Below are 12,895 nucleotides of genomic sequence, written 5' to 3' on the forward strand. Positions count from 1 at the left end.
GTGGAAAAAGTGTTCCATGACGAAATTGACATTGCACAAAATAAAACTGTGTAACTATATTTAGTTTAAAAAAAAACACAACTACATGTAGTTACAGTATAAAACTTTCAATATCATGGTTACAGAATAAACAAGCTCTCATAAAAATGAAATGCTTCTTTTTTTAATTCTTTTGGAGTGTACAGGCGTTGATCTTGCTCGCTTCATACATGTACAAAATGCTTCGGTCAACAATTTATTATTTTTACACCCAATTAGAATGATAAAAGAACCGTTAAATTCTAAGTAAAAGTATAGAAGAACCAATTAAAGTAATTTATGTCGTAATTACGACATAGCATTACGACATCGCTATGTCGTAATTTCGACATAACATGTCGTTACAACGACATCGCTATGTCGTAATTTCGACATATCATGTCGTAATAACGACATAACTATGTCGTTTTAACGACATAGCTATGTCGTATTAACGACATCGCTATATATATATAAGAATATGTATTATGATTTGCAAGAGACTAAATGACACAGAAATTAACAACTATAGGTCATCATAATACCCCCAATAATTAGAAAAGCCCCCGAATTGTCAGCTATAAAAGAGGGAGGAAAGATACCAGAGGGAGAGTCCCTTCAATGCTGTGTGGCAGATAGTGTTATTATTTAATTATTAGCTCCCTTGGTAAAACTCCAAATTTCATATTTAATGTATTTTATTGTTAAATAATTTACATGAAGCTTATGAAATATATATATGTTAATTGCATAGCTTTTGCTATTTGAATTTATTGGTTAAAGATTTCTATTTATATTGTAAAGTTTGATATTTGCATTGTCGCAAATCCTAGGCTACCTTCTTTGGATACGTAAAGTAAGAAATTTATATATTTTATAGATCTCATCTCTGAGTGACTGATACCAATGGTCAAAAAGCTGTAAATTAAACCACGTTTCATTTGTCCTACCAAGGCAAGCAATTCTTTCTATCTCCTGATATGTAGCGCATACTATATGGCTTTATGTAACAAGGGTAAATTGTAGTATAGTTTGCTCTATTTCAACTTACAAACGTTGTGCACGATGTTCCTACAACCCCTAGGATTTAAAACAGAATCTTCGCAATGTCGTCCGCAAAACAAGACTTAATACCAGTTCACGGAATATTTTACTTCTCGATTTTTCCTGCTATTCATGTTATAACTGTCGTGATAAAAATTAAATCATGTACTAGCGAAGCCGGAACTTTTCGTCAATATAAACTTGTGCATGAAATGGAGGTAATTGAAAGACGAATCCCAAACAGCGACGAAAACCGTTTCATCGAATTAATAAAAACCCGGGATTATATTTGCCTTTTTCGCGGACGATCCAGGAGTAGATTACTATATTTTAAAATGTATATATTTGAAGATGACTTGGGGAAATAATTCTCAAACTTAGGTTCAAGTAATTGAAGGAGTGTATTTCGAAAACATATATGCCAGGGAAAATACAATTCTATTCAAATTTAACCAAGGATAAACATGTTCGATTTCCTTGCAGAGTGTCAGATATATTTGTATTGGGGTTGAATTAAGATATAGAAAGTTTACAATGACGGATGATATCACAGTGGATGATATGCACATTGAGAGTTAAACATCCTACCCTATGATAAATTTTTTTATAGAAAATCGTATACATGTACTTCCGTCCTGTCTTTCCTTCCTACATCACTTGCGACTGTACTGCATTTTTAGTTGAAATAACTTAAAGGGTAAACATTATTAAATCGATTTCCACAACTCGAGGTAATTTTTGATAAAATGACATCACAAAACGAACAGAACCAGAATCAACCAACACTATAAAAACCGAATAAACTTGCAAAAATTAATCGAAGTCCAAATCCCTCTTTGACACCGCATTTTAAGTGTAACAGAAAATCGTGCCCAACGTTTGAAAGTAGAAATAGAGCTATCAATACTTCAATTCACCCTTAATACAAGATGCCATGTAGTTTGCGCTTATGTAACGGGAGATGGGATGCTTGGCTTGCAAAATCAGTCCCCATACCAATCCAAAAAATAATCTTCCAACTAATAAAAATCTGATACACCCTTGTCTGGCTGTACAGTCCTTTAATTTACGATATTTTAGTCCAGTAACTTTTTTTTTTTTTTTTTTTTATCTTTATTCAATTCTTTATCATATGCATACAATATATATTACATATTACACAATATTATCACAAAGCCTTAATTTAATTCTTATTTATAATTATTGGAAATGGAATCTCAAAAATATATAAGTTTCTCACTGAAGGTATTCAAAGAAGGTAACCTAGGATTTTGCGACGATGCAAATATTTAACTTTACAATATAAATAGAAATCTTTAACCAATGAATGCAAATAGCAAAAGCTATGCAATTAACAAATATATACTTTATAAGTTTCTTGTAAATTATTTAACAATACAATACATTAGATATGAAATTTGGAGTTTTACCAAGGGAGCTAATGATTAAATAATAACACTGTCTGCCACACAGCATTTCGGGGACTCTCCGTATGGTATCTTTTTTCCCTCTTTTATATATATGGGGCCTTTTCTAATTATTGGGGGCATTATGATGACCTATAGTTGTTAATTTCTGTGTCATTTGTTAGTCTCTTGTCAATCATAATACATATTCTTTTAGTATAGATATGTCGTTGTTACGACATAGTGATGTCGTTATTACGACATAGTGATGTCGTTATAACGACATGTTATGTCGAAATTACGACAAAGCGATGTCGTTATAACGACATGTTATGTCGAAATTACGACATACCGATGTCGTTATAACGACATGTTATGTCGAAATTACGACATAGCGATGTCGTAATAACGACACGTTATGTCGAAATTACGACATGCTATGTCGTAATTACGACATTAATTATTTTTTTTGAATGGCCCTTATCGGCTTCCGTAGTTAAGTCATATTCATAGAGAAAAAAACTGTATGTCATGGATTATGCGTTTCGTCTATAAAAGACAAATCTATGAACGGCTAAAATTTAAAAAAAAAAGGTTAAGAGGCCAAAAAAAGTACAAAATGGTCATTAAGTTCTGAAAGGTTTGTAAAAAATATACGCCTGGTAATGTCAATTACTTTTCTGTACAAGTAAATATTATACTTATAGCGGCGTTATAGATGTACTTCTAATTAAAAAAAAATAAATGTTGATAAAAGGATCTGCAACCCAACAACATACATAAACCCTCACCCAAATTAAACATGATAGTAACCCAAAAATAACTAGTATTGCCCCTGTGGTGTAATTATAACGCAAACTTCCTAATACGTTTCATCACGATTCGTCAAGTTAATGTGGCGTGGGGAAAAACAATTTATAATATTTAAGGAAGGACATTGTCTAAAACATCATTTATATTTGAGGAAGGACATTGTCTAAAACATCATTTATATTTGAGGAAGGACATTGTCTAAAACATCATTTATATTTGAGGAAGGACATTGTCTAAAACATCATTTATATTTGAGGAAGGACATTGTCTAAAACATCATTTATATTTGAGGAAGGACATTAATTCGTCTAAAAACATCATTTTATAAGATTAAACAAAGCCGTTGTTTCTATTTCAATAAATTTACATTTTGTCCACGATATTCATTTCTTACTATATATACGATATGTTTTTTGTTCATTTATTACAGGACGAATTGTGAAATTATATAGTTTTTGCATGTTACATCATTGTGCTTGTGTATAAAACATTGTTATGACTGCCAATGAGACACCTCTCCACCAGAGACAAAATGAAACAAAAAATAAAAATTATAGATCACCTTTATACCGCCTTTCACAATGAGTAAAACAAATATACCACATTATTAGCAATAAAGACTGTGCAGTCCTTATATCATTGTTTTTCATATTGACGGGAATTTAATGATTGATTTACTGCTGCTTTTTAACGCCACGTTCAGCACTTTTGGCTCTATTGTGGTGTTAAAGTCGTATTGGTGAAGGGAGCCGGATTACCAGGAAGTAGCCACCGATCTTTGCACATGCCACGTGTATGGTTGGAATTGACAGTCTCATTGTTGACAGCTAGTCTAGTGATACAGTACAGTAGGTGAACTACTTCGACTATTCGGTCATCTAGGCTCTGATACTTAAGTTACTTAAAAAAAAAAAAGACAAAGAAAGGATTTTAGCCTAATGATCCTGTTCATGTTCTCGGTGGTAGATAACGACCATGCATCTTTGTGGGGAGGGTTGTGGTATTTAATATATTCGTTTTTGTGAAAGATGTGAAGTGGAAATTTTTTGTCGACAGTTATTTATAATATACCACGATTATTTAAAAAATAAAAAACAGCGCTGAGTCAATGAATGTTATTGATTAGATTGAGTTCTTCCATATCACAGTTGAAAAAATACACGTGTTCTCAGATAAATAAATAAAAGAAATGATATAATTAAAGAAATCAACAAATATAAAAAAAATCATAATTAAATCTTACCTCTGATTAGTTTTAATAATTCTCTTGTGAAACTATTCTATATAGAGATAGATGGAGATCAGTCGTAGATAAGGGTGTTCCTTTTGAAAATCATGTCATGATGGATACGGATGTAGTATGAAGTAGAAGTCGTTAAAGTGTACATATTGCATATAGTTGTTTCCTTACATAACACTTATGATTTAAAGTACAAGTTTATATTTGTGAAGATTTTGTAAAAATACATGTTACATAGAAAATTGAATAATTTTAAAAGCTTACTTCTACGTCACTCATTGAAAGTCATGACCCCTAATAACCCGCACTAAAACATCCTTGTTATCGGCCTGATTAGTCTACTATATTTCGTTTTATCATATTTTACTTGAATAAAAATTTTTTGGATATTGTGGTCTGTATAGATACATGTAAGCTTTAGAAAAAAAAATGTCAATATCATTCCTTGAATTTTGTATTTTTCGTAGGTAAAAAGTGCAAAGGTCAAGTTTATCGTTTCCGTTGAATCAAAGTTTAAAGCGTATATGTCCATATTTTTCAGCGCAAGTGTGCTGTTATGTTACAGAACAAAAGCGCAAAGCCCTGCGCTCTGTTTCATCCACATCTTCGGCTTTTTGATTTTTTGCAGGTTAAAATCACCTTATATATGATATTTTTTTAAATATATTGAGATGTAAACACCATACATAGACATCTTTTGTAGAATGCCATAGGAGGATCACGGCGGGGGGGGGGGGGGTCCCCTTTCCTCCCTTATTTTGGCCGATCAATGCATTTGAATGGGGACATATAGTTAGAATCCCCTTTATCCTTGGTTGGGACCCCCTTTTTTAAATGGCTGGATCCCCCCTGATTACTATCGTTCTGAGTTCACTTCACCTCTAAAACTTTGTTCAGACCTCTGTCATACAGTTATATCTTTTAGGATGTGTTCATCTACAAACATCAAATTATAGTTCGAGCTTGAGTTAAGTTCGAATTATAGTTCGAGCTTGAGGTAAGTTCGAATTATATTTCGCATTCGAGTCAAGTCAGAGTAGTTAAGAGTTTGAGAAAACATTTGAGTTAATGCTCGGTAGAGTTTGAGTTGAGTTTACTAAACTTGTAGATGTTTTGATAAGAGCACGAACTACTGAAAACTATGCGATACAAATATCAGAATTAATTTGCACAGATAGAATATATTCAAAATAGGGAGAGAGCATCAAATCAAAATCCAGAAAAAAATATTATATTGTTTATAACCAAGATTTAAGAAACACTTTATAAAATGAAAGAAGATGTGACATAACGTAGGTTGATATCGTAAGATTGTCAATGAAAACAAAATCCATCGGATGCCTGATGTAGGCACAGTATAGGTCAGCATATGGTCTTTTACCATTTCAAAACAACCTCAAACATATAGCATGCTAGAAAAAAATGAAAACTGTACAATTCTATTCAAAAGAATGAACTTACATCCTGATTTATTAACAAAACAGTCTGAATGATTAAATATGCAAATCTGGTACATGTATACACCACTGAATTTGGTCTTTAAATTTGCATGAAAGAGGCATAACATTATAAAGAATGTTTTCCGTTATAAAAACATGTTTGCGAGCGCTCAAACCTACATACATTTAGTAACCGTTTTGAAAAAGTATACTAAAGTCACTTATTGTTTTCAGATATTTCATCGTGACTACAATCAGTGAATATTGGATCTTCAACAAAAGTTTCTACGAAATATTTTTGACTCCAAGAAAACATCCCAATTTGTTTAAAGAATAGACAGATATAAAATTATGATAAAACATATTAATTGTATGCAAACACACATATAGACAATAAAAGTGCATTGACTTGATATAGATCTATCAACGATATAAGGATGAGGCTTAGTAATGGTGAAATGCGAGGCTCTCTCGAGCCTTTCCCCCGTTTCGGGCCGAATCCTTATATCGTTGATATGTCAAGTCAAATGAATGCACTAGTATTGTCTTTATACTGCAATCTAAAAAACATATTAAATTGTTATTTAATGTGTTAATGTTATTTATTTTATTAATTTATTGTGAAAAAAAAACCTTTAATAAGGCTTCATACAAAAATGTATCATGCAGGCGGAGAAACACACAACACGATGAAATCTACATTTCCTGTTGAAAACAGAAATCGATGGTGAACGAATTCGTTCGAATATGGACTAAAAAATCAGCGATAAGCATAAAACATCATTATTCTTAGGTTGTAAAGAAAAATACTAAGAAGTGAAATATGTTTTTTTTTCTCCAAATATTGTAAATTTTTAAAGAAATTTCACAAGTTTGAGTCATTCCACGCATCGTTGTGTACATTGGAAACAAGAAAGGTCGAAGAGGTCGTATGACTAATTATAAAAAAAAAAATTTCGGCAACTTCTATTTAAATGTTCATGAGGAAAAGTAATATCGGACCAGTGACTATTATTTACAAAAAATATATACAGTTAACGCATTTTGGCTTCTCAAATAGAACGAGTGCAGTATTAACAAGGCACTCGCGCATTTCGACTGCGTGCGTTGATCGTATATTTTTATGTCATATTCAGTCACTGACATGATATCACTTTTTCTCATGAATATTTTGAAATTTCCGAAATTATTGAACAGATATATCATGTTAAGGAGGGGTATTTTTCGCAAATACCCCTCAATAACAAGATGTATCTGTTTAATTACACCGAATGTTAATGTACTAAAACGCATTGATGATCGTGAAGTTACAAGCGTCCAGTCGGATAGAGTATTTTTTGGCAAATACCACGGCAGAGAGTGTAAAAAGTGCATATCCTTTTAGCAAATACCCCGGCGGCGTTCAAAATGAACGATATTCATTTGATAACAGTAAATTGGTGAAAAATACACTGGCTATCAACCAATCAAAACCCCGGATTCTTACATAAGGTGTAAGACATTAATTATTCATACGACCTATTCAACCTGTTCTTGTTTTCCAACAGTACAAAGACTCAAACTTATTTCTTTTGCAATTTTATCCCCAATAAAATATTTTACCTTGTTAATATTTTTGGTCTGCAAACTATAAATCATTATGTTTTATGCTTATTGTTGATATTTTAGTTCATTAGTTCATTCTTAAACAACATCGTTCATCGATTGCGAATTTCAACAGGTAATGTACATTTCATCGTGTTGTATAGTTCTCCGCCTGCATGATATGAGGCCTTTTTATAAAAGGGGGAAGTTTCCCAATATTATATCAAATGATATTAACATTAACACATTAAACAATTTGTTACAATTGAAAATGTGTTTTTTAGATTGTAGTATAAATACAAGAATAGTGCAGTGACTTGTTAATAATAAGTTAATGCACTAGTATTGGTTATTTACATTTATAATGATATATAGAGAATAATACATGGCAAAATCCGTATCATATGTCGTATCATCCCGAGACATCAATATCAGCCCGAGGGCCCTTAGGCCCGAGGGATGATATTGGTCGAGGGTGATACGGCATGTGATACGGATTTTGCCATGTATTATACGCTTTATCATATATTTCAACAGAAGAGTTTTATATAATATGAACTGTTTTCTGATCCATAGCACTGGGTAACCTTCAGTTCTGCTTTTGTCTTGTTTCAAAGCTTTAAAATAACTGCTCAATTATTTATACGAAGCACCTAGGTTACCTTACAATCTGTTGTTTTGAAAATATTTTGTTTATTATTGTATTATTGAGTGTTTTGTATTTTTTACAGTTGCATTTAGTGTGCCAAAAGAATTGTTGTAAAAACTTGATGTTCGTGACGTTACATACCAAACAATGACGTCATTAAAAAATTGACCTATTTTTTTTTTTTTTTTTTTTTTTTAATATTTAAAAAAAAAAAAAAAATTTAATAGAAAAAAAAATCTTAAGCAAAAAAAACCCCAAAAAAACTGACTTAAGTTTAAAAAAAAAAAAAAAAAAAAAAGGTATGCAATACGGGTTTTACCATGCGATACGGGGTATGCGATACGGGTTTAGCCATGCGATACGGGGTATGCGATACAGGGTAGGTGATACAGACTGGAAAAAAGAACCTTTATTAGATATACAAAATAGCTGTATTTTGTACTAAATATATGATAAATCTGAGTAATGTGACACCAACATATTAAAAAATTCTCGCGATGCAGTATTTATATTTTATATCGAAAACATGTTCTCGTCTTGGTATTTATATTATATTTGACCCTAGCTGAAAGTTATTTATAACCACATTTATCCATACTTAAAAAAACAATTGTAACCATCACCCAAATGGAGACAATATCAATTGAGTAACAAAAACTCTGCTGTTACATCAGGTAAATAAACTCATCATAGATACATCCAAAAAAGTAAAAAAAAATAAAATAAAGCCAAATAAAGTACGAAGTTGAAGAGCATTGAAAACCAAAATTCCTAAAAGTTTTGCCAAACACAGCTAAGGTAATCTTTGTCTGAGGTAGAAAAGCCTTTAATTTAGTATTTCGAAAATTATAAATTGTGTAAACAGTTAATTTATAAATATAACCATATCAATGATAATTCATGTCAGCACAAAAAGTGCTGATTACTGGGCTTGTGATATCCTCAGGAAAATATATCTCCACCAGAAGTGGCATCAACCAAGTGGTTGTAAATAAACTCATCATAGATACCAGGACTAAATTTTGTATATACGCCAGACGCGCGTTTCGTCTACAAAAGACTCATCAGTGACGCTCGAAACCTAAAAAGTTACAAAGTGTGTGCGCTCTGTATGATTACACGGTTATACGTTTCGATATCTTTCAATTCATGTTTATTTCTAAATACATGTACTTTTTGTTCAGTGTTTTCGAAACTTACTACATGTTACTAATATGAAGGCCTGTAGAGATTATTCAGTTGATGAAACAACTATTTAATTCAATAAATTATTATTAACAATTATTAAGTATAGAAAGCCGTAATAATCACTAATAAACTATTATTTTATTTTTAAAACTCTTATTAACTAATTGATTAATAATTTATTATTTATTAAGAAAAATCGTTATTTGCAAATCATCGAAATCACGTGACATAGGGTTAATATTTACAGAAAAATAAAATAAAAACCATTTCCAAATGAAATGAATTCTGATACGGATGTGCGTTCTAAAGTGCATATTTTCCAAGCATTAATTGTAAGATGTATATATTTGCTACATAGCGTAATAATTTTATGGCGAGTCGTTATTGTGCGAGACAGTGATTTCTTTTGGATATATTCAGTATTTGTCGGAATAATAGTCTTTGAAGGATTTGTGATAATAATTAAAAGAAAAGGAGTTGAATTTAAATGGTAAGAAACAAAATGCATCACCTATCACAAACCTTTGAAAATATTCTTGATACTTGTTGACAATTTATCATTGAATTTCAAATGTATATGAAAGGCAAATTTTACATGAAGTATACGTCTGGGGAAACAGCAACAAAAACGAACAACGATAACAAAAAAATATTCTGAGGGAGTTTAAAAGAGTTGACCGAGGGTTGACCGAAGCACATTTTGTTTAATGATAAAATAATCACTTTATTCCTATATATTTACAAGTGACTTCGAGTTCTTCGTTTGTTTTTTCAATGCGTTGTTGTGATGTTGTCATGAATAGCACAAAAGTCATGTGTTTTATTTAGAAATAACTACGTTTCAAATACAATTAATATATATGTCAGACGAAACCCTAATTACCTTTACTTTTGATTGGCTGAAACACAGCAATCAATATGCACGATAAATGGAACAAAACAAAACATCGGATTCCTATTTTGTAAAAAAGTTAGAAAGTATATACTAGCATATTTACTGAATGTACAATGCGATTCATTATGTTCTATTTTGTTTAATTTGTTCTATTTATCTATTTACATATCCAAGGTTTTCGTCCTGCATTTTAACCTATTCGTTGGTCAATGTACCGTCCATATGGCAGCTAGAGCTGTTCCGTAATACTAATCCAAGTACAACTAATACAACATCTATAGGCACATCAAATGTAAGTAATCAGTTTTTCGAGTATTTGTTTCGCAAAACCCTGCCCGAAAATGGGACAGTGGTGTAACAATACAACATATTTTTTTAAGAACAAACTATAAAAAAAGACATTGAGAAGGGTTAAACTAATGAAATCCATACAAAGCAGACAAAACAACTTACAATAAAAACTGACCGCACGCGGCACGGTATTTATTAATGAACCACAGCGTACTAAAATGATACTTAATACAGATTTAGAAGTACTCTCTGTCACCGAGAGTCAATACAGGTTTAGTTTTTATCCCACTATTCCAAGTTGATAAGCTACGAAACTACGGTTCTAACTCCCTTGGCGAAGTCGATAAGTTTGGCTGTTCTATTTAGGTCCATTTAGGTCTGAACGTTTCTTGGTAATTACACATCCATAAATTTAAACGTTCCTGATAAAGGTAAAATTCAAAATTCTTTTTTGGACAACCATTTATATAGTGTTATCGTTAAATTGCATACAATGGGATTTTGATAAGTTAACACGAAATACGAGTGTTGTTTTTTTAATTTTCAAACGTAGAAATCCTGATGAACATGGCGTGTTAACATTTAGACCTATTTCGTACAACGGCTTTATTTTCGACTAAGGAAAATATATTTTTCGACATGTTTTCTACTCTGTGGTAAGACATTCTAATACTCGGTCATATAAGAGCAACTAAAAAAAAAGTGAAGCGTACAATCGCTGCAATTCGGGGAATACAATTGTTCATATCTCGAAAATAAAAAAAACGAAAACGAAAAAAAAACAAAAGTGGAAATACAACTTGAAATTTTTATTCTTCCTTTTTTGATACACAAAATGAATTCACGAACTTCAACATATTACATAGCTCCAGATAAGCTGCGTATTTGCGTGATCAAGCAATAAAACTTAATCAAAACCCAAAGCAATTGCAATTATGTAACATAATAAAAATACAAACCTTGACTCACATAAATTACCTTTTAAGGATATTTGCTGCTCAGTTTCAAAATAAATAACTTTCCTTAAAACTAGTGTATGTTGATAGGGGATTAATTGAGAAATCAAAAAAGCAAAAAAAATATAGGGGTCAATGTGCTTGTTTTCGAGATATTAGCAATTGGAATTTTGGCGGGAAAATGTTTTCTCTAGATTTTTCATAGCTTCATCATTGACCAGTTTAAGTTCTCAAAAACTATTAAAATATGAATAAGATTTTATAAGGCTTTTACAAATGGCTTATAATTATACATGTAAAAGATTTATAAAAAGAAAAATGGGGGTTCATGGGCAAATTTATTTCAGACATTCAAATGGATAAAACCAGAGGATTTCGAAAATCTGACAAAAAGTCCAAAACATGACAAGCAAACATCCTTAACTATTTAGATTATACACACATAATCGATTAAACACATGCATGTAATCATCTTCGAGCGTTCAAACATCGATTAATTTATGTTCGTTTAATAATCATTGGCAAATATTTCATACACGTTCAGGACGATCCGACAAGGTTTATGTAAATAAAAATGATAGGATATAGATTGCATATATGCTGCATCCTACACACATTTGTTTTCCTTATAGCATTAATATCCGAACTTCTACTCTATGTTTATTATCACAGTCAAAGTGCTATGTTTATTATGTAAAAACAAGTAGATGTGGTATGATTGTTAATGAGACAAATATTCACCTGAGTTCAAATGCCGTAGATATATAGATACATAATGAATGTAACGCGGTTATGTCATGTGTGTAATAGAGTGAAACCCTCCATTACCTTGGCCAGTGGTGTAACCGAGTCACTGCAAAGTATAAGAACAAACTGGCGTAACTTAATAGATCAGTACAAAGCACAACAACTACCTTCATAAAAATAAAAGGGACAAATCACCGATGTAAGAGTACTGGCAGTTACTGTGCTAGTCCACTTATTAATTAATAACTTAACGTTCTTCAAGATCAGAGTTTTAAACTGAACATATCCTACAGAATTCGAAAAATGACATCATAACTATCAAAATAATCTATAGCTTGTGGTTCGGTGTGCGGCAAGACTCCGTGTTGAAGGCCGTACATTGACCTATAATAGTTTACTTTGTTTTAATTGTTATTTTGATGGAGAGTTGTCTCATTGGCACTCACACCACATCTTCCTATATCTATGTATAGCCGTATCTTTGAATTATCTTTTCGTTATATTTCAGTCTGTCATACCTATATATCTTAACGATGAAACTTGGATTTTTGGTTTGGAACACACATTTCTACTTTGTATTATATTCGGAAGATGGTTACTACCAAAGGGTTTCTTATCACGCGAC

The 12,895-nt window shown here is 31.6% G+C and overlaps 1 long non-coding RNA gene across 1 annotated transcript; it reads left to right on the top strand.

Annotated features, from left to right (window-relative positions):
* Positions 1-9,802: 9,802 nt before the first annotated feature.
* Positions 9,803-12,895, top strand: LOC134726919 (uncharacterized). The gene is made up of 3 exons (XR_010108675.1): positions 9,803-9,871; positions 10,451-10,568; positions 12,779-12,895. It is a non-coding gene; the product is annotated as an uncharacterized LOC134726919 (long non-coding RNA).

The sequence above is a fragment of the Mytilus trossulus genome, chromosome 7 (assembly GCF_036588685.1).
Source record: "Mytilus trossulus isolate FHL-02 chromosome 7, PNRI_Mtr1.1.1.hap1, whole genome shotgun sequence".
In the NCBI taxonomy this organism is placed as follows: domain Eukaryota; kingdom Metazoa; phylum Mollusca; class Bivalvia; order Mytilida; family Mytilidae; genus Mytilus; species Mytilus trossulus.